Here is a 23,051-nt window from a genome sequence, read left to right as displayed (position 1 = left end):
GCACAATGCCTGTGGGTTTACACTTCACTTCACTGCCAGTTTCTGAGTCACAGATTGGGGGGAAACCTCAGAGGTTATAAGAACTAAATGGGGTTTAGATGCAAACCCAAAACTTTGATTTTAGAACCTGCATCTACTTTGTAAGTGTTTGAAGAGTAACTTCTTAAATAACAAAAAAATTCCAAATTTTCTTGGAAATGACCATACCTGTCTAGTTACATTAAATATGTCAACTCTGTCTACTGGTCAAGTGTCTTGTACCCTTAAACATCATGTAAAGAGGAGGAAGAGCCAGGTTCACTGTTAAAAGAGAACGAAACCATAATCTTACAAAGTAGTTTAACCTACTAATGTGTATGTATATGGCTGTCTTTCTTAGAAAGGATCTTTGTCTTTCCTGACACACACTCAAGCAAGTCACGGATAACTAACCGCTAGCCAGGAGTCATGGGAACTAGTACATATGTTCCTGTGTGACGCAAGTGTAGCCTTTAAACATGAACTGAACAGATGGGCTGGTGGACAGGTGAGCACCAACGCAGAAGCCTTATGTACATAAGCTATGAGGCCGAGCAGGAAGGATGAGACTTAGGACAAAGCTGTTCACTCAGAAAACCACAGCAACCTTACTTTTAACACTGTGGTAATTTAGGCTTTCCAACATTTTTGAGGAGTATTCAGGGTGGTCTATGTATCATCCCAGAACCAACAGCACGTCTCAAACTGCAGTGTTCGGCAGCACCGTGAAGACTCACTGTTCATTCTGCAGCTCAGCTTTTCCTTTCTAACTGTGATTGGGATCTAGGTTATGACCACTGGTTATACATTCATTCGGTTGCTGTCTTTTTGCCAGTGTCCCTGTACATACTGGAGGAAAAGGGCTGAGTAAAGTTGGGTTTTATGTTCACTCATCCATTCACTTCTGGGCTCGTCCTAGTGACCACGCAGAAAGCCACTCATCTTTTCCTCAGACTCAGGTTAGTCACTAAGGCCGACAGAGATGTACTCTCTGACGCGCCATACTTCCGAAGGTTCAAAAAGGATTTTCGAGTTATCTGAAGGATTTCTCTCGAGCCTTTGTTTTCTTGTTTAAGTTGAAATATCTGCTCCTGTTCCTTGCAACCCTGCTGTTCGTCAATTTCAATAGCTTTTCTCATTACTGCTGCCATCTCGGTGATCTGGTCAACATGTGCTTTCAACTCATTCTGATTTGCTTCCAAGTGCCTCCTCTCCAGTCAGTGCTGAAGTGCTTCAAGGATGTGCCGAGATGCATCCAGGAAGAATCCTTCGCAACTGTTACGATGTACCATGTCAATCGTTGAGTGTTGCTCTTTTAACTTCATTATTATACCGGGTCGTCCTTTTTGCTGGCCATTAGCAATCTGAACATTTGCTCCCAATACTTGCTCATTATCAGTTCCAAGGTGTTCTTCCATGGATATTCGCACTTCTTTGTTCTCCTGTTGTAATTCTGATTTGTCTGTTTTCTTGCTGGATTCCCATATCCAGTGTGGAACGCGGCCGGTGTCTTGCTACTTCATTAAGTTCTTGGATTTCTTCCTGATACTGCTTCACTGCTTCCACTCCCTTGCTGAGGGCAGTGGTCTGCTCAATGAGAGACTCTGCTGCATCATCATGATCTCTCAACCTTTCAACAAGGGCTTTAAAGTCAGCAAGCGCCTTCTCAATGGTCAGTTCCCAAAAGCAAGAGCACAGAGAGATGGAGCTCTGCTCAGAGGTTCGCCCACTTTTCTCCACCCTACACACTCCCACTTCCCCTCCCTTTGCCTGCCCTCTTCCCTCCTTTTTCCCGCCCTCTGTCCGCCTATTGCCAGCCTTCTGCCTGCCCTTTCTCCACCTTTTGTCCACCCTTGACCCTCCCTCTGCCCGCGCTTTCTCCACCTTTTGCCCACCCTTTTCCCTCCCTCTGCCCGCCCTTTCTCCACCTTTTGCCCACTCTTTCCCCTCCCTCTGCCCGCCTATTGCCCGCCTTCTGCCCACCCTCTGCCCGCCTATTGCCCGCCTTCTGCCCACCTTCTGCCCGCCTATTGCCCTCCTTCTGCCCTCCCTTTCCCCTCCCTCTGCCCGCCTTTTACCCTCCCAATCTCCACCTTCTACCCGCCCTTTCCTCTCCCTTTGCCTGCCCCTACACCCGCCCTTTTCCTGCCCTCTGCCCACCTATTGCCCGCCCTCTGCCCTCCTTTTCTCCACCTTTTGCCCTCCCTATTCCCACCCTCTGCCCACGTATTGCCTGTCTTCTGCCCTCCCTTTCCCTTCCCTCTGCCTTTTGCCCTTTCTACACCTCCCCTTTCCACTCCTTTTCCCCTACCTACACCTGCCCTTTCTACACCCTCTGCCCTCCCCTTCTTAAAATGCTTAAAGTCTGTACATTTATATATTTTTTTCAATAAAGATGTTCAATCTATAAAATAATAGAAGAAGGTTTTTAAAAGCATTTTGCCACGAAACTACATGAATATATATTTGTCAGTACTTATTTTTTTTTTAAGGTTTGATAGTCTGCATTGAGCTGTTTCCTGGATCTTCAGATCTTTCTGGGGCTAGATTCAAATCATCAGTGACCATTATTTTGTGACTGGGTTACCTCACTCAGGATGATATTCTCTAGATATATCCATTTTCCTAGGAATTTCATAAATTCATTGTTTCTAATAGCTGAGTAGTACTCCATTGTGTATATATACCACAATTTTTGTATCCATTCATCTACTGAAGGACATCTTGGTTTTTCCAGCTACTGGGTAATATAAATAAGGTTGCCATGAACATGGTGGAGCATGTGTCCTTATTGTATGTTGGAGTATCATTGGGGTATATGCCCAAAAGTGGAATAACTGGTTCTTCATGTTGTATATGTCTAATTTTCTGAGGAACCACCAGAGTGCTTTCCAGAGTGGTTGTACCAGATTAGAACCCCACCAACGGCCAAGGAATGTTCCTCTTTTTCTGCATCATCAGCATCCTCGTTAGCATATTGAATATCATATTAGCTTGTAGATAGCTAGTTTTTACTGAAACCTTACATAATGGAAGAAGGAAACTAGTACTCTCATTACCTCCTAATATCCTTACCTTGATTGTTAAGACTTCAAAAATATTGTAGGCCAGGGGGACATAAGCACCCAGATCAGAACAATCATTCACCTCCAATCATATCATAAGAAATCATAGATAACCTTCGTCATATCAATCAGAATTTACACCCAAAGAACATCAAATTTTCCCCCTGATCTTTAAAGACTCTCTGGCCATCGACTGATCATTTATTTTATTTATTTTATATTTTTTAGTTGTTTATTCTAATGTGTAATTGCTATCTGGTGCCTAAAAGAATTTTATATATTCATAAAAATTTATATTCACATTTTTTTTGTGAGCAAGTATCAGTGTTTACTGGTTGGCACTGATAAAGACACATGGTTAAGGCAGTTGTTTGTAAAACATCAGCATATGCACTTGTAGGTATCACATGAGCTCTGTGATGCTGGGGTCTATAAAATTGGTGCTTAGTAGCTAAATAGTTTTCTTTAAAACAGCACTAATATGAACCTTGACAATAGAATCTTATGCTAATAAGATTTAAAAAACGAAACAGTGTTTTTAGCCCTTGCTTTAATCTGTTAGGTATTTAAAATTTGGGTTATAGTCCATTGTACTTTATTGGTCTTAATTTTTTGAAAGCATATATGTACAAACGTATTCATATGCTGAGGAAATATTTAGTTTACTCGAAATTAATTATATAAATACACAGGTCTTACTTTTTTTCTATGATAAAACTCTAAAGTTCCAATAGATAGCATCCATTACTGGCTTTGACTGAGATAGAGATGTATACTATGCTAGGTAGATAAATGCTTTTCTACTAAATGGTCGCAGTTTTTAGCAAGTGAAGTCCTTTCATAAAATATTTTATGTGTATGTGGTAGAAGACTAATGATACAAATGCACAAGCAATATGTGAAACAACTAACTGGTTCATCCATCTACCTCTTGCATGTATATTTGATAACTTCCTACATATGATTTTTTATTTAAAGGATAATTGTTCTTCTCTTACTCCCATTGACTATTAAGTAAAACTGAACCTTCCAGATATCACATATTCAACACATTATAGGACTCCTATCTCTATCTCTAGCTGCACTTTCTACTTTTCTTGTTCCTAATACTTTATCATGAAGTTAAGCTAATAAACCTCTACAAATAAAAAAATGTACATGCAGTAAGCACGCTTGGAGAATGTTTCCTGTTCTTATCTTACTTGTTCCATGGTCTTATGCATCCTAGGCTATCTTCAAATGTTTTACATAGAGGAAGATGACATTAGGCATCTGATTCTCCCTCCCCTCTGTCTCACATGTGTTGAGATTACAGCCATGTGCCAACAAACATGATTCTGAGTGTGTCTTAGTCAGGGTTTTATTTCTGTGAACAGACACCATGACCAAGACAAGTCTTATAAATGACAACATTTAACTGGAGCTGGCTTACAGGTTCAGAGATTCAGTCCATTATCATCACCCAATGGAAGTATGACAGCATTCTGGGTTGCATGGTGCAGGAGGAACTGAGAGTTCTACGTCTTTAAACAAAGGAAACTAGGAACAGACTGAGCATCCTCAGGCAGTTAGGAGAATGGTCTCCAAGCCCACTCCCAGAGTGACACACTTCCTACAACAAGGCCACACTTTCTAATAGTCCCACCTTCTGGGCCAAACATATGCAAATCATCACAGAGTGGTACTAGCAATTAAACTAGTGGCTTTGTGAATTCTACACAAACACAAGATCAACTGAGGTATATCACCAGTTCTGTGACTTCCAGAATTATATTGCTTATTCAAATTTATTCACATTATTATCCATTTATGTAATAACTAAAAACTATTTACATTGTGTGGCTTTAAGAAAAATACCAATAAATTTTAAACAGTGTTAAACTTTATGTCCAACACAATAGAAGCAAGATTCCCAAACTCAAATTTCTATTTATGAAAAAGTATATAACCACTTTATACTAAAACAGATGCTTTGGTAGATTTTACATCTTAAAATAGCAAAAGTATCACAAGTCATGTCAGTAGTATATCAGTAGTGAGGAAAACAGTTTATATATTTCTTATTACTCTTTTACATTTTCAACATTTTTTTGTCATTTATTTTATCAATGGTAGATTTTTCTGATTAGAGTAAAATAGAATCTTGGAGTAATTTTATTTCCATGATACTTAAAGATGTTGAAAACTGTGCCAAATATCTATTAGTAATTTGTGTTTCTCCTTCTGAGAAGTGTCTATTTAGTTTACTAGCATATTTATTGATTCTGTTTCTTTTTGTGTTTATTTTTTGAAGTTTTTTATACAAAATAGATACTCCTGCCTAATATACCGGGAAGGTTTTCCATCCTGTAGTATGTTTTGTCATTCTTTTGTGAATTTATTTTGTTGTACAAAGGTCGTTAATTCCACACAATAATATTTGATAATTCTTAGGATTGTTTCTTGTGTTATCAGAGAGTCTTTGTTTAGAATTCTTTTATCTACCTTATATTTTGAAGTATTTTGCCCATATTTACTGAGCAGTTTATGCATTTCAGATTCTAGATTATTTTTTTATATTGTATTCTTATTCTGTATCCTGGTATCAGGATAATAAATTTATTAGCAAGTGTAAAATATAACTAATAACATTTTCAGTATATTTTCATACATGTATAATGTGCTTTGCTCATGCTTAACCCCATCACCCTCTCTTCTCATTCACTTTCTATCCCTTCTGATTCTTTTCCTTTTTCCACATCTGTTTTTGTCATGCTCTGGAAGAGCCTCTCAGGAGACATCCATATCAGGCTTCTGTCAGCGTGCACTTCTTGGCATCTGCAATACTGTCTGGCTTTGGTATCTGTGGGGCAGTCTCTGGAAGGCTTTTCCTTCAGTTTTTGCTCCACACTTTGTCCAAGTATTTTATTTAGACAGGAGCAATTCTGGGTTAAAAATTTGAGAAGGATTGGTGGCCTCATCCCTCAACATGGGGCCTAACCTAACCTCTGGATATGGTCTCTACAGGTTCTCCCTCCCCTTTGTTGAGCATTTCAGCTAATCTTATCCCAGTTGGGTCCTGAGAGCCTCTTGCTTTCTTGACATTTGGGACTTTCTATCAAAATAATTTTTAAAAGGTTGTTAGATCTGCCTTAAATTCTGTAAGAGTTCTTTTATCAATCTGGCCAGTCCATGGCTTTCCTTTGTTGGTGGATTATTATTGGTTCAATATTGTTGTTTTTCATATTCTTTTAATCCTTATAAATTATGAATATACTGGGGTCTGATGACTGTTTTTGTAAAGAAATAACCTTTCTATGGCTGCTTTCCCACAGCATTGTCAGACTGAAGAAGCTGAGAGAGAAACCACATCATGCTCTGTGGCTACATATCTGATTTCATTAGTTGTGTTTAAAATGGAAAAAAAAAACATAGTATAGCCCCTCTGAGAAACACTTCATAGTTTCTTATAAATGAAAAGATACAATCACAAAATTAAATCTCCCCAAAGAAAAATATATCACTGCCTGTGACTGTTAATCTTCATTGTCAACATGACTGAATTTAGAATCACTTAGGAAACACTCCTGTTGTCAGAGCTATAAAAAACTTATCAGAGATGTTTAACTAATGAAGTACGACCAACCTTGAATGATAATGACATTATACTAAGGGCTGTGGTCAGAGACTGAAAAACTAAAGAATGCTATGTTATTCTTTTTTTATCTCTATTACTATGTAGTTCCTGCCCTGGTGGATTATATACCTTTGAAATGTGAGCCAAAATAATGAACTCTCCCTTGTATTTAGTTTGTAGAAGGAAGTACCCATGTTTGACAGTGATGTTTAGTAGAGTGACAAAGTTACAAATCAGAGAAAGATTTTACAGAATAGAATAGGCCTACCTTCAATGAGAAGAGAGAGGAAAGAGAAGGTACATAAGGGGCAGTGCAGAAAGAGGAAGGAGGCAGTTTTACCAGGAGAGTTGTACAGATAGAGTGACTATAGGTGAATATAGAATGGAGTCAGAGAATGAGAAAGAGTCTGGAGATTAGAACATATTATCAATGTTAGTATGAGGCCAAACAGAGTGATTCAGTAAGAAACTGACAGAAGCTAGATTGAATCAACCAGCCAGAGATCAGAGAGCATTAGAGAGGGTGACTGAATTCAGCAGTAAGTCTCAGAGACTAAAAACATTCTAACATTGTCCAGAAGGTAGAAGCTTTCAGGACTAGACCTACATTTGCAGATGAAGGCAGTAAGCCTTGAAGATGACAATGACATCAGGAGAATAAAAGTTGCATTCACATGCAACAGCACTATTTCCAAATTATTTCTTTTTTATCAGTCAGTGAATAGATAAGGCATTAATGGTTATTCCTCTAAAGCACCATTCCTACAAATCAGTAATTTTGTTTGAGTAGAAAAATAAACAGTGACACTTTCATACAATGAAATGCTATTAAGGAGTAAGAAAATATTGCTGTGGACAAGAAGTATGAAAAGGAAATTAGAATGAAAGAAGGACACTTTATTCCACAGGGGAAATTTTTCAGATTTTTAAATTTGATGACTATTACATGACTATTCCTGTTTGTTACAGTTTGTTGGAGGAATCCCTTAAGATTTGTGTAGTCCCTGTAATGGAAATTGCATTGCCACAAAATTGGCTTAGAGAAAATAATGAAAGAATGCATGTCTAAATAACTTTTCTAGTAGTTGTAGAACTTGCAGTTGAACAACCCTGATGAGGTCTTATTGTGCTTATATTTCCTTACTAAAAGTAATGTGGCACTGATCTGAGTATTATCGTAAATGAATCTTTGCAAACTACTGAAGTTGCCTATTTGTGGAATATATCTAGTGAGAGTAAATTGCTAGTCATTTAGTTGGAGATATTTAAATTTTTATAAGTATTGCAAAAACCATATTCAGTAACGTAAGCTCTAATTTACATTCCAGTAAGCAGTGCATAAAAGGCCATTGCTTCCTCAAACTTTCAGCAATTCTAGTGGTGAAAGACAATTCATTCTGATTCAATTTGTAATTACTCTATTATGAATGAAACCACACAACTTGATACCACTACTGTCACCTCTACAGTGTTTTCCAAAGTCTGTGTGCATGCAGATATTTACATATATTTTCAGAGTACTTTTCCTTCTTTTATTTATTAACAGATTGTTTCATGGAAAATATATGAAATTTGGGTCAAACATGGTTTCTTGTTAGTCATACACATTCATATCATGCTTATTTTAATTTTGTACATGGAACATGTCTGTTCAGCATGTTCAGATAATATATCAGTTTTTCTTAGAAAAGTTTTCCCTTAGCACAATTAGAAAAGCCATTTGTCTTAGTTTAGGTTTGTATTACTGTGATAAAACACCATGGCTATGAACAACTTGGGAAGGAAGGAGTTTATTTATTTTGTTGTAGAGTTTGTAGTCCATTATCCATGGAAGACAGAGGAGAAACTCAGGGCAAAAATCTAGTGTCATGAATAGGAACAGAGGTCATAGGGAATGACAGCTAGTAGCTGGTTCCAGATGGCTTGCTCAGCCTGCTTTCATATGCTAACTAGAACTACCAATCAAGGAATGGTACCACTCCCAGTGAGGTGGGCCCATTCACATTAATCATCAGTCAAGAAAACCTCTGACTGTCTTGCCACAGGCCAATTTGCTGGGACATTTTCTCAGTTCAGATTCTCCAAAATGAGTGTATCTTCTGTCATTGAAACCAATCTTTCTTTTTATTTATGAATATAAACAATATTTTTAAATGATATTTCATTTTTAAACCTTTGTGGTTTTTTTTTCCTGGAACTTACTTGACTAGACAAGAAATAAGAATACATGTAGTTGTTTTGTCAAGTAATTAATTTATTTTCTCGTTGGTTTTAAGGCACTATTAGCATATTTACAAATGTATGTGTGGTGGAGTATATCTGGGTCCTTGCTATTATTTTCTGCATATATATATATATAACTATAGTAATCTAGTTTTTTTATATCATACTATCATTTTAATTGTTTGACATCGTGAAAAAAAGGATAAACTGCTGGATAAATGGCCTATTTTGTATTTTGACAAAAATTTTTAATTGAGAGTTATTTCTTTTTGCTAATTTGTTAAATATTAAAGTATTTTGAAAATTGGAAGGGGGATTTACCCATTGGTTACTTGCATGTCATACCCATCCACTCTCTTCCTTCATGTCCTCCTTTTATACTGTTTAAGAAAATATAATCAAATAATCTTTTATTTCATTTTAAGGAAGATATCCTTACAATCTTTCTGCACCCCACTTGTGTTCATTTCTTTACCTCTAAAGAAAGGCTATTTAAAAAAAAAAAAAACTACTCATTTATATGCTGTTTTCTCAGGACTGTTAGTGGTGTGCAAGTGTATTTCACACCTGTCAAATCCATGTATGCATGGGTTTTGTTACTTGGAATATACGGTTTTCTCTCTCACCTCTCCTGTGGTGCTATCCAGTTAAGTCCAAGCCCCAAAGGAAACATTGAGTTTTTTTGGTTGCACATCTATTCATCTTTCTGAATGGCTGGTTTTGTCCCCTTCTTTAGTTCTGTAAAGCATCAGTAATTCCCAAACTAAAAGCCACTGCTAGAGTGAACACAACAGAGATTTCTCTGGGTAAATAGGACTCTGTCACTTGTCATCAATTCCTTTTCAACTCAGTCTCATTTTGTTCTGTCAAACAGATAACCAGTGTTCATTTATTCTTTGTTCTAAGTTAACTGAAACAAATAATTAGCTAGGTCTTTTGGCTACTTCATTTTCACGGAAACACCACAACCACAAACATTGTTAGTTTATTCAAATACCTACTCTCTTTTTGAGGGTTCTTAAATTAGTTTAAAAAATTTAGGGCATGTACAAAAAGGTGACATACAATAAACTGCTTAAACATATACTCTCACAGTTTCTCCACCAAGATTTTTCTCTGAATGTTTATTTTAATGATGATACCTATGCTTCATAGAGTACAATAACTGATTATGTTACTGATATGACAAGTCTTGTCCAACAAACTTCAATATGGTATAATATATATTCCAAATAGTGCTTTTTACTAACATTAGTAAACTTACCATAAACCATAGGCATACATTTTTGCAACTTACTTTTAATAAGGATTCAACCTCTCATTTTGCCCACCACCCAGGAGAGATAATGGAAGAGAGAAGTTATTAGAATTTGGGGGAAGTGGACTTGTTCAGCAATAGTTCTTTGGGGGTGAGTTTGATCTTATTTGGCAACATTTTATTCCCATAGCAAACATCAAATAAAACTCAGCAACTGCAGACCAGTCCTCTAGGCTGACAGACACCAGGCATGGACCAGCGCCTACAGTCTCTTCGTTTCAGAAAGCAGACAGCAGGCATGAACCAGCAACTTTCATTGAATCCTGAAGAAACCACCAGGTTCACCAATCTGCCTGAGGAGGATTGTCAGAAGCAGCAAGCTTCTGCAGGAACCCCAGGAGCAGCTCAACAATGCTATGTAAGGCAAAGCAATACATGCTTGTCTTTAACAATGGTTAGCAAGACAGAGAAAGGTAGAACAAACCAAAGCAAAGTTCAGGGTTTGTCTCCCCTGTCTGTGGGGTCATATTTATACTTCATCAAGAGTCCTTCCACAGGTCTGTTATATCCAGATACCCTTTCACCTATGTCTGCTTCAGAAAACAATCTTTCATGTGTTTGCTTTAGCAAGACAGCCTTTCACCTTGTGTACCCGAGAAGTACATCATTTCGCATAATAAACTTTGAACTGAATCCAGGAAGGGATATGTTAGATCACAAATAGAAAAACAGTTTCTCATAGGAATTATTTAAAATATAGAAAATTAATATGTTACAGACATAACTGGTACATACTCTTAAGTCTACTTAAGTCTACTAATATACTACCATATATCACTGTACAGACCTGAGGTTCAGGCCGATTTCTTCCCCTTATACTTCTCTGGTATGTATTTGTAAATTCAAGTGCAAAATGAAACAATAAGGCACTGTGTTTAGGTTGCAGTGAGTTGTTCTTCTTTCTCTCTTTCTCCAAGACTGTCAAGTAATAGTGTAGTAAATGGAAACAGTAGTATTTTATTATTTGGTTTTTATATAGTGAATTTCATTAGTAGATTAGAAATAATAGCATAATGTTTTGTTTTTTTTTTTGTTAATGTGATGTCCATCAACATTAAAATATATTCTTTTAAGGCAACTCTCTAAATTTTATTTCACTTTGCAATCCATAAAAGTACATTTTATCAGTGAAATGGGGGGATTTTTATTGCTTTTGCAATGTTGCAATCTAAGAAAAGTATAATTTAAATTTAGACAGACTCATGCACAGTGTATTTGCCCTGATGGATTTAATTATGGGATATTAAAGAGTGATCACAGGAATTAATTTCACAATATCAGTATAAATTACTTTTTCATTTCAAGTGTTCACTACAATTCTAAATGTAAGTCATTTAAATAAGGTTTCCATCATTTTTTCAAAGAATGGGCATAGAGAGACTCCAGGTACTTTTTCCAATTGTTAATGCCTATCTATTTCTGAGTTCTGTTAACTTCTTTTCTACTCTATTATGAAATATGTAACATAAGCAACCTTTAAATACAATCTGCTTATTTGGGTTCACAGTTTAGAAATTGTATGCCAAGATCAGGTTGACTTCTCCTTTTGGGTTACAGTGGATGGGGGGGACAGGATGGCAATGATAGGAAATATTTGGTAGAGAAAATTGTTAACTTCGTGGCATGGGAACAAAAAACAAAAAAGAAGTTATCATGAGTTCGGAATTTCTTCCCAACAGTATGTCCCAAAGGTCTAAGAGTCTCCCATGAAGCCTTTTTGTTCTAAAGGTCTATAGCATCTCCAAGTAGCATCATTGTGCTAGCAGACATTGAGCTTTGTATTTTATGTTTTTCAAAGTGTGATAGGTGTGATTCACCAGAATAGGACCATTAAATTTTAAATTCTTTATTCAGCCATAAAAATGAACTATGTCCTCTTACTTATTACAACAAGAGTCGGACTGCCGATTGTTGTGATTTTAAATGAGACACAAGATAAATATTTCAAGTTTTCTGCCAAAGTGAGAACAAATTATTGTGCCTCATAGTAAAATGGAAAAAACAGTGGTCACTAAAGCCTAGAAAGGTGAGGGAACAAGTGAGATAGAAAAAAGTTAATAAAAATCAGAAAGAAACAGAATTGGAGAATAAATTCTAGTAATGCTAACAAAATATTGTTAATATTGCTAAGTTAATCCATCATGTATTTTAAAAGATTTTTAAATCACCAACTAATAATAATAATAATAATAATAATAATAATAATAATAATAATAATTGGTTGAAGAGAGAAGAGATAGAAATTCATGGCTCAGAGGATGGTTCAGGGATGTCACAGAAGCATGAGAATCTGCCTTTGAATCACTAGAACTCATGCAAAGTTGGGCACAGAGTCTTGAGTCTAAAAATCTAAGCACTCATACTATTAAATAGGAGGTGAAGACAGGAAAATTTCCAGAAGCCCATAGGCCAAAAATATTAGTTTATATAGTCACCAAAAAGGAGAGCCTATTCTAAGAAGGTAGGCGGTAAGGATCAACATGTGAGATTTTTTTTTATGATTTTCTTACCTCTATATCTGCTCTATGCCCTGTGATACTCACACACACACACACACACACACACACACACACACACACACATACCACAAACAGAGATGGGGTAGCTTATTGTTCTAATTCAACTGTGTATGTATATTAGATTACAATAGCACATAAATATGTACATAACAAAATGTAAAATTAAAACAAAGATCTGTGTTCTGATACAGAAAAACTAAATTAGAATCTTCTACTGTAAAAATCTAAACTTCCACATGCCAGAGTGATTATGAGAGTTTTCAGTAAAGTTTGGGAAGTACTGTCTTAAACAAAGATACTGGCAGTACTTTCTCTACATAATTCTTGAGAAAACTTGACCTTGCTCATTTATATTCTGATGATCCTGAAAGCTGTATCTGTAGCTAAATTCTCTCCTGAGATGCATACCTATATATAGACCTGCATGTCTCATAGACATGAGACATAATGTCATGAAATAATCTCTTCACCTTGCCACTTGACTCAAAACACAGGGACATTCACACATCTCTTGATGTAGTCCTTCTTTTAAAGTGGAATGCCAACCAAATCAAATTGGATGATGTCAAACATATTCACCTAACGGAAAGACAGTTTCTCTTTTATATATGTTGTATAAAATCATTTCTTTCTTCATTCATATTGCCTGTCCTATTAAAAGACATCATTTCCTCTTATAAGACATTGCAACATCTTCTTTATTCCTTTTTAATTGGTCCCTATTAATTTTTCTGCAAGAAATATAATCATCACTGCAAAATACAAATTGCTTAGATTGGACATCTTCTGTCCCCTCATTGTTTTAACAACCTTGGAGATATAAGCCCACTTTTATTAAATCCTGATACTGAATTTATGAGATGATTACTAAAATCTCTTTAATAGTTTCTTCTGTCACTCAAATTTATCCCCTACTGAAACACGTTGTTCCTGTCATACAGAAATAAAAGTTTTTACGTGTAATAGCATACTATACCGTTTTTTCTATATAGTTAGTATTAATCCAATGTAAAAATATTTTCCCTTACCTTTCCTTGTGTATGTAGTGTGTGTATACGTTTGTGTGCAGCTCTGTACATTTGTATGATATGCATATTTATGTATGTCAGAGGACAGTGTTTGAACTCACATTATCATCTTTGCATGGAAAGCTTATACAACACAATAAAATCTTCTATTTAAGGAAGCTTTAGAAACAAATAGTGGCTTACACTCTGGTTTTACTACAAACAATATGAGGTCAAGAAATCAAACAAGTCTGTAATTTAGGTTCTTAAATAATATTTTTGATTGTTTGAACAATGCTTTTGATTCACCCACATTTTGTCAAATTCTTATGACTTAGAAAAGTACTTTGGCACACAAGTACTTAATAAATATTAGCTACCCCTTTATCTTTTATATGTAAAGAATGAGTATTCACCATTCTTACTATTTTATAGGTTTCAAAAGTGTCTTCCTCCCATATATGCCATCACTGTAGACAGTGAAATTCGTTTTAGTGTAACCAATTGTTTTCCCTACTTTAATTGTATTTTGAAGGGCCTTCTCTGTGTCTTCATTCACACAGATCTAGGTCTTTGGATGTGATCCTTTGCAAGAACAACTTTGTTCCTGGATTAAAATACCTCTAAATAAGTCCATCTGAGTCAGTATAAGGAAAATTTTTATTCATTTAACACTACAAGGAAAGATGAATCTTCTTGTTGACCTTTGTTCAAGCTGTTTGAACTTAATATTTTCAGCACAGGGTAACATTCATTTCACCTACAGAATAAAGTGTTGCTTAATTTTAAAATTGAAGACACAGTAGGTTACATGCATTGAAACCAAATTTGATAATTGATTTTCTCTTTGAAAAATCTATGTGTGCTAATTTTCAATTTGCTGCTATATTTTTAAACAACTAATGAAATATATTGAATGCAATAGAAAACTAGTATGATTAGTAAAAAGGAAAAAATATAAGTGAGCCAAAGGGGAATGCTTAAACATATGTAGAAATTACCAGAATGAGTTAATTATAATAAGATTTTATCTGGTGGAAGTTCAGTTTACATTTTGGCATGGTATCTGGGAATATAAAAATATACAAACAATTCTAGAAGTTGTGTTGAAGAAGTGGTCAAGTAGCTATATTAGGGAAATTATATAAAAATGGAGCAGCAGGATTACTCAGTGGAAAAAGTCACTTGCGACCAATGTTGATGACCTGTGCTTCATTCTTGGGACCTACTTGGTAGAAGTTAAATACCAACTCTGGCAAGTGGTCATCTAATCACAATATTTGTCCCATTTATCAGTAGGTATTGGCCTGAATGGCTAATAATTTGAATTTAATTCCTGGATCCTCTAATGAAAGAAGAGAACAATCTCCTAAAACTTGTCCTCTTAACAATCAATGTAAGGACAATAGGAGGTAATGAGAGTTCTAGTTTCCTTCTTCTTCAATTACGTAAGGTTTCAGTGGAAACTAGCTGTCTATAAGCTAATATGATATTTAATGTTCTAACAAGGGTGGTGGCGATGATGCAGAAAAAGAGGAACATTCCTTGGCTGTTGGTGGGGTTGTAAGCTGGTACAACCACTCTGGAAAGCACTCTGGTGGTTTCTCCGAAAATTGGACATATACGACCTGAAGAACCAGTTATTCCATTTTTGGGCATATACCTCAATAATGCTCCAACATGCAAGGACACATGCTCCACCTAGACGAGCAGTAACCTGGGGCACAGACATAGTGAGGTTGTGCACTGAGTACCCAGAACACAGGGAGAATTTGGTGGTGGTGCTTGTGGCAAAGGTTCCTTTCAGGCCCACAGTAAGAGAGTATCCAGATCTGCTGGGAAAGGCTGTGCTCCCAGACCAGACACCCAGTCACCCTGCTACTTGGGCCAGCAGATAACCTGAGGCACAGGCCTGGCAAGACTGCTGCTTGAGCACCCAGAACACAGAGAGTGCTTGGAGGCAGTGTTTGTGGCAAAAGTTCCTTTCCCAGCCCACAGGAAGGAAGTATCCTGATCCACCCACCTGGAAAGGCTTTGCCCACAGACCTGATGCCAAGGAGCTCTTCCACCTAGACCAGCAGGTAACCTGGGGTACAGACCTAGTGAGGTTGTGCAGTGAGTACCCAGAACACAGAGAGTGCTTGGCGGCAGTGCCCGGGACTGTGTCAGAGAGAACCATGATCTGCCTGGGGAAGGCAGTTATGGAATACTTTCATATGTGGACCAGATGTGAACCTGACACGAAGGCCCAGGAAGGGCACACCATGAGTTCTCAGTGATCAGAGAGTGCTGTGTTTGTTGGAAAAGGAACCATTTGGCTTGGAGAAAGAGCCAGTTCCCCACCACTAGTACTTAGGACCAGTGGACAAAGGGCCGAACTCTCAAAGCAGCCTCACAAGAGATTCCCCCATCTGAGCCCACAAAGACAACTGAGTACCTGTGACCAGAACTCACTGCTCACCCACAAAAAGCCTAACACTCAGAAGCAATTTTCTTCCTGAGTCCATGGGCCCTCTGATCCACAGGAAAATTTAACAGGAGGAACTCTCAGTCCTTAATATATATGCTCCAAATACAAGAGCACCCATATTCATAAAAGAAACCCTACTAAAGCTCTAAAATACATTGCACAACACACAATAATAGTGGGAGACTTCAACACCCCACTCTTATCCATGGACAGATCATGGAAGCAGAAAATGAACAAGGATTCAGTGAAACTAGCAGAGGTTATGAACCAATTGGAATTAACAGACATCTACAGAACATTTCACCCTAAAAAAAGAGTACACTTTCTTCTCAGCACCTCATAGTCCCTTCTCCAAAATTGACCATATAGTTGGTTACAAAACAAGCCTCAATAGATATAAGAATCAGATCACCATGGAATAAGGCTGGTCTTTAATAACAACAAAGACAACAAAAAGCCCATATACACATGGAAGCTGAACAATGTTCTACTAAATGACAGCATGGTCAAAGAAAAAATAAAGAAAGAAATTAAGAATTTTCTATAATTTAATGAAAATGAAAACACAACATACTCAATCCTATGGGATGCAATGAAAGCAGTACTGAGAAGAAAACTCATACCTCTGAGTGCTTCCAAAAAAAAAAAAAAAAAACTGGAGAGAGCATACATCAGCAACTTGACAGCACAGTTGAAAGCTCTAGAACAAGAGGAAGCAGATATACCCAAGAAGAGTAGATGATAAGAACTAATCAAACTCAGAGCAGAAATTGACCAAATAGAAACAAAAAGAACCATTTAAAGAATCAACAAAACCAAGAGCTGGTACTTTGAGAAAATTAACAAGATTAATAAACCCTTGGCCAGACTAATTAGAGGGCAAAGAGAGAGTATCCAAATTAACAAAATCAGAAATGAAATTGGAGACATAACAACTGAAACTGAGGAAATTTAAGAAATCATCAGATCCTACAACAAAAGCCTATACTCAACAAATCTGGAAAATCTGGAGGAAATGGATGAATTCCTAGACAGATACCAGATACTAAAATTAAGCCAGGACCAGGTAAACCATCTAAAGAATCCCATAACACCTAAAGAAATAGAAGCAGTCATCAAAAACCTCCCAACCAAAAAAAGCCCAGGACCAGATGGGTTCAATGCAGAAATACTTCTAATACATTTCTGAGTCTCATGACTCTTTGTTCATGACCTAGAGTTCTCTACCTCTTTTTATGTATGTGTATAATTGGGGGTACTTTCCTGGTTCTCAGGAAAGCCTCTTGCTCCTTTTAAAAGCTTCCTGTTATCACTTCACAAGATCTTCAATGCTTCTTCAACAGAGAAATAGTGAGAACACATTCAGAACATTGCTTAATGTTAAAATAAAACAAACTCTTCTACTCTTTTCTAAGGCAGAATAGGCCTACATCAAAAGCCACATCTTTTGTAATTCTTAATAATTACCAAGTGAGAGTTTGATTTTTAAAACATTTTGTCCTTAAAAATTTTATAACTAATAACAAATATTAATAAATATATAGGACTGAAGGTATAGTATAATTCTATATGTAGTTCTAATATCAGTAATGTGTTTATATAAAAAAATCACCATTTAATATCTAAGCTTCTATGGTTGGCAAAATAGCAAAGTGAAGACCTAATATGCACAAAACCCTGTATTATGTCCCCAAGGCAAAACAAAACAAAAATACCCAAATAACATAACCCTAAGTTTCCTATTTGTATAATACTCATCATAAATATTTTAATCAACAATAAAATTCATGTGGGCTTCCAGACTCCAATAAACTGAAAAAATAATCTACCAGAGAAAATTGCTCAGTTTTATACAAGTTCATTTTCAGCTTCTAGCTAAATTGTTTTTCTATTCCTTTTGGAGTTTGGTGTCCTTTAAGAACATCTAGAACCACATCTCTCCAAGTACTACATACATGTGCACACATTACTTTATTTTGATATTCATGATTTATGATATCTTAATTTTTATATTATCATATATCCTTCACTAACTCATAAATATAATGTTTTTAAATCATCCTATCCTTCCCCATCAAACTTCTCCTGGGACCCCATGTTTTTTCAACTCTTCCACCTGCTCCTTCTTCATCTGAGTCCCACTAGTGCTCATGGATATGTGGAAATGAACTATGAGCAACCTACCATGAGAATTTTTTATATATTAGTAAAAATATGTATGACATATGGGAATCAAATATCAGTAGTATAAAGATTATGACCATAGATATACTTTTACAAATATTTGCAGAGGTTTCACACAATCTCAAAGCCTGGTATAAATTTTTAACTTACAAATGAAACTAATGTGATAATTTCAATTATTCATTTCAAAATCCACACTTTTTTCTTTTTTTTTTCTTCCATAACTGTCCTTTATTGAGCACAAACTCAAAATGAAAATGGCAGATTTATACATGGTAAACTTCAATGAACTCTGGAACTATGGGCAATGAAAAACTAGTTCTAATAAAGCAGTCACCAAATTTTGAAATTAGCAAACCAGTATATTATGATATACAAATGTAGTTTATCTTGAGAATGAATTTTTATGTTTAATTATTTTAGGTCTCTGAAGAATTTGAGATTTTTTTAAGTTCAAGGAAATATAGTAAGACAAATGCATAGGGCAGATGTGCAAGGCAAAGACAGTGGTTCAAGCATGGCACCTGGGGTGTTACATCCAAGATCTCATTCTGCTTAAGTAACCTATGCCTGACTCTTTAAAAACACTGAAAGTGATCTAAACAGAGCTTTCTTCTGCTTTGTACAGGAGCCCAGCCACAGCCGCTGCCACAGCCGCTGCCACAGTCACCTAACCTGCTCAGAAACAGGGCTCTACCAACCTACAGATCCCAATTTCCTTGTCAGCCACTGGGAGAGCACTTGTCCCTTCTTGTTAAGTGAAGTGACTATTTACAGCTTACTTCTAAGCCAGGAACAATTGGTTGTCTTTAGCAGAGACTTCTGAAAGGAGTGTCACCTGGGGCAGCTTCTAACAAATTGCAACAAAAAGGAATCAACCTACAAAGGAATCATTTGTACCAAAAAATACAGCTGGAGAATACTGGTTCTGAAAATGCTCATTTTCCCTACTCATGTGCAAATTGTTGTATCAAGTGTTACTTATACCTTATTAAAGATTTATATGATAAAGGTACAGAATCTAACCTTTAATTTCATGGATTGTTTTTTGATTCAACACATTGTAGCACCTTATTTTTTACTGGTATTTGAAAGGAGGAAACAAAAGATGAAATTAGCACAGAGCAGACAGTTGTACTTCCCACTAGATTTTGTCATAAATCTAAAAGTGCATTGAAGAAGAAAAGAAAAAAAAAGAAAAGAAAAGAAAAGAAACCTAAACCCAAATGATGAAGAGAAACCTGTTTATTTAATACCTCAGATCTACCATGGACAACTATACTCTTGATTTAACAAAAACCCAACAGTTTAGGTTGTAAAATAATTTACTAAAGCACTATTGTTGACTTTTTTCAGTAAGAGGTACATCACTAAATGTAACAATGATTTTTAGGGATACATAGCTAGTAAGCAAACAACACACTCCTCCCATGTGTTGGTTTTGGCTTCCTTTACAAGACCATACTCCTTCTGGCCATTTCCAGGACACAATAATATCTCTGCTCCCAACAGTGCTCTGAGGTAAGTTTGGTCCTTACAAAAAGCAGTCTACTGAAAAAGGTCTGGAAAACCTAAAAAGGTCAGTTTTTTTTAACATCTTGGGCTTAGATATCAAGATGCTCAAAAGACACAAACATTAATCCAGAGGCCCAGGAGTTACCAGGAGAGCCTCATGAATATGTGTTGAAGACAGATGTCATACTCAAGGGCAGCAATGTGACTACCAGCACCATAAAGACAAAGCTCATACAGCCAGAAGTAACCTTGCTTTACACCCAATCCAGGTATGAAAGTCTATCTTCTCTTCAGAGACAATGTCGAGCAAAACAAGTTATGTAGCATCCCAGAGACAATACAGCATCATTGTGCTAAGGCATGCACAAATTAAGGCTTTACCCGGGCAAGTAACGATTTTGAAACTATGATGGAATATGTCTAGCAAATGACAAAGGTTTTAAGTAGCCAAGTTATTACTGGGCCCAGTTTAAGCAAGTTAAACATGTGTCTTTACATTCAGATTAATGCATGATTTATAAAAGATAAAACAAACCTCATATCAAGTAATCAAATGCTGGGATCTCTAACTTGGAAGCCATGGTTGTAAATGCTGAGTACTTGGCTCACAAAGGAAAAAGTCCAATCCCAAAATAACTTAATTCAAACAATATCCAAACTTATTTTGCTTGTGGCTTTAATATTGATTGAATTTCTAATGTGGAATACATTAATCCTATAAATATGAACGCTGGGTTAAGGGACATATACTTCATCAAGGTTTTTCCAGTTGTCACAGTGTTATCCCAAGAATAAGTACATCTTCCTATAAGGGGTAGGGAGACAAATTTTAAATTTGCTTCTAAAAAATAGTAAAGCATTCCTCAACTGCACCCATTCCTGCCTGCTTTATACACATGAAGACCCCGTAGTCACCATGCCTGAAGAGAGACTGTAGTGTCACAGCTAAAGTCCAGACGACACTAGCTGCACTTTAACTTCTTTCTACTCAGAGTTACAACCATAGATATTAAAATGTAGCTCTCAGATCTGAAAATGTCTTTATTTATTACAAAATGAATTCCAGGAAAGTTAAAAATCAATACCAGAGGGCATAGGTGCAGAACTGGGTGTGTGTAGTCATTCAAAGCATCCAAGTAAGAATATGGCAATATAAATATCCAAAAAGCATCTCTTAGGTCTTCAAACAACATGTGTAAGTAATTCCTAACTAGTGAGCAGTACAGAATTTCCTACATGGGAGAAAGAGTTAACCATAAAGTCTTGAAAGCCTTTTCCTCGGTTAATTACATGTAGACAGTTTACCTTTGATCAAACTCCTTTAACATAGATAACAGTATTACACAGGTCCACTGTTAAAACAGACAAAATATTGCAAATTACTAGTGGTTTTATGTGTTCTAACAAAGCTTATGAAATAAAGACGTTGAGTTGGCTTTGGACTAAGTTTAATAGTCATTTCCTCTGCTGACAACTTCTTTACAGGTTGGATGCAACAATATGGTGTGTTTAAACAGTGCTCTCTGTATCATCCTTTAATTTCACACTGTGGTGGATATGGATCTACAATGCCCAAGTCACACAGGTTCTTCAGAACCATTAAGTATTTACTTTCTCCCAAACGATCCAGCCACCTTCTCCAGAAGGCAAGGGTACTGAAGTTTTCGTTGATGACATTTAGCAAGTGTTTTGTTCTTGGAAGCCTTATTGACACATGTCCCACATCAAAATTTTTCATGTAATGTGAACATTCCATGTTGTCATGAACCATGCCCTTCCCTGTGCTACCAAAGGTCTCAATGGAATACACCTCTCCTTTCTCCATTCTTGTAGCTTCCCAGCCTTTCACAATGGGCACGGTTTTCCTAGCGTGAATTCTATATGGCCCAATTGAATGTCCATTTAAGTTACCTATGGGTTGCACTTGATATGTCTTCCCATCTATTTCTACTTTATAGGGTTCCATAACTTCTTGAATACCTTCACCAACATCACAGAGACAAATGTAAATCACAGCACACTTTCAGTATTAGTGGCATCTAATAATAAGTCATATTTGGGATTGAAAATAAAAGTAAAAGCACAATCAATTATTCTACCATTTATATGTGTTCCAAAGTCGATCTTCCAGATGTCGTCGTACAGTATGACTGTCCTGTCACCTGTGTTGGGAGTGTACTGTGCAGCACTGTTGTTGGGAGAACACCCAGTGGGAAACGCCAGGCCTGCATTTAACACGTTTTCCTTTATTAGCTTTCAGGAACAGTCTTCCAACTTCTCGCAGATTTCTATCATTGTCATCCCAGACTTGATCCAGCTCATGACGTATTTCCTAACTTGCCGATGTGCTTCCGCAGCTTCTCAGAAGTCGTTCCAAATCTCCTCACTAGCCAGGCCTAGCGCTTTTTTCCCCTCACTTGTGGTGATCCAAGCAGCTGTTCGCCTATCTTGTGTGGGTGGGTATTCACACTCTTGACCTTTGGGAAACACACCATTAGGATACAGGTCACAGACTGGAACGAAGGGAGGGTCTGTTTGAACTTTTGGTCCTCTCTTCTTCTTCTTTTTCTTCTTCTTCCCAGTTGCACTATCAACATCACCATCTCCATCATCATCATCGTTGTCTCTCTCTTTCTCCTCCAGTGCTTGTCTCTCCTACTGTTTTGTTACTTCATCCACTAATATTCTAAATTCTTTAGCAAGTTCTGGTTGTACTGCTGACACAGCGCCTTTTCCCTTCTTCTTTTTCCATCTTTTCTTCTTGGCGGCTTCCTTGGAGGTGCTTTTTTGTCTTCTGGATCCAGGTTGCCATTCAGGTGGCCCCTGAAGGACCCTGCTTCCTCCATGCCCGGCATGTTGCCCGAGAGGGAGAGAGAAAGAGAGGGGAAGAGAGGAGCAAGAATGAACAGCGAGGGCCTGCTCCTTCGTCATCCACCTCCACCAGCGACGCCCCACACTTATTTTCAATATATATTTAATGTGTGTGTGTATGTGTGTGTGTGTGTGTGTGTGTGTGTGCGCGCGCGCACGCGCACGCACACACACATGAATATATTTGACTTCATACTCTAAACCTTTCAGTTTTCTTTCTTTTCTATACTAATGATTTATTGTGT

The 23,051-nt window shown here is 36.8% G+C and overlaps 2 pseudogenes across 2 annotated transcripts; both read right to left on the bottom strand.

Moving 5' to 3' along the window:
- Positions 1-956: 956 nt before the first annotated feature.
- LOC308415072 (FGFR1 oncogene partner 2 homolog) lies at positions 957-4,294 on the bottom strand (annotated as a pseudogene). The gene is made up of 2 exons: positions 4,286-4,294; positions 957-1,728 (listed from the first exon to the last, which is right to left on the bottom strand). The product of its transcript is annotated as an FGFR1 oncogene partner 2 homolog (transcript).
- A 17,089-nt stretch (positions 4,295-21,383) lies between these two features.
- Positions 21,384-22,790, bottom strand: LOC308415921 (methionine aminopeptidase 2-like; annotated as a pseudogene). Its single transcript has one exon. The product of its transcript is annotated as a methionine aminopeptidase 2-like (transcript).
- Between the last annotated feature and the right edge of the window lie 261 nt (positions 22,791-23,051).

Source organism: Micromys minutus (genome assembly GCF_963924665.1).
Source record: "Micromys minutus genome assembly, chromosome: X".
NCBI classification, from domain to species: domain Eukaryota; kingdom Metazoa; phylum Chordata; class Mammalia; order Rodentia; family Muridae; genus Micromys; species Micromys minutus.
This window is presented reverse-complemented; position numbering and strand designations above follow the sequence as displayed.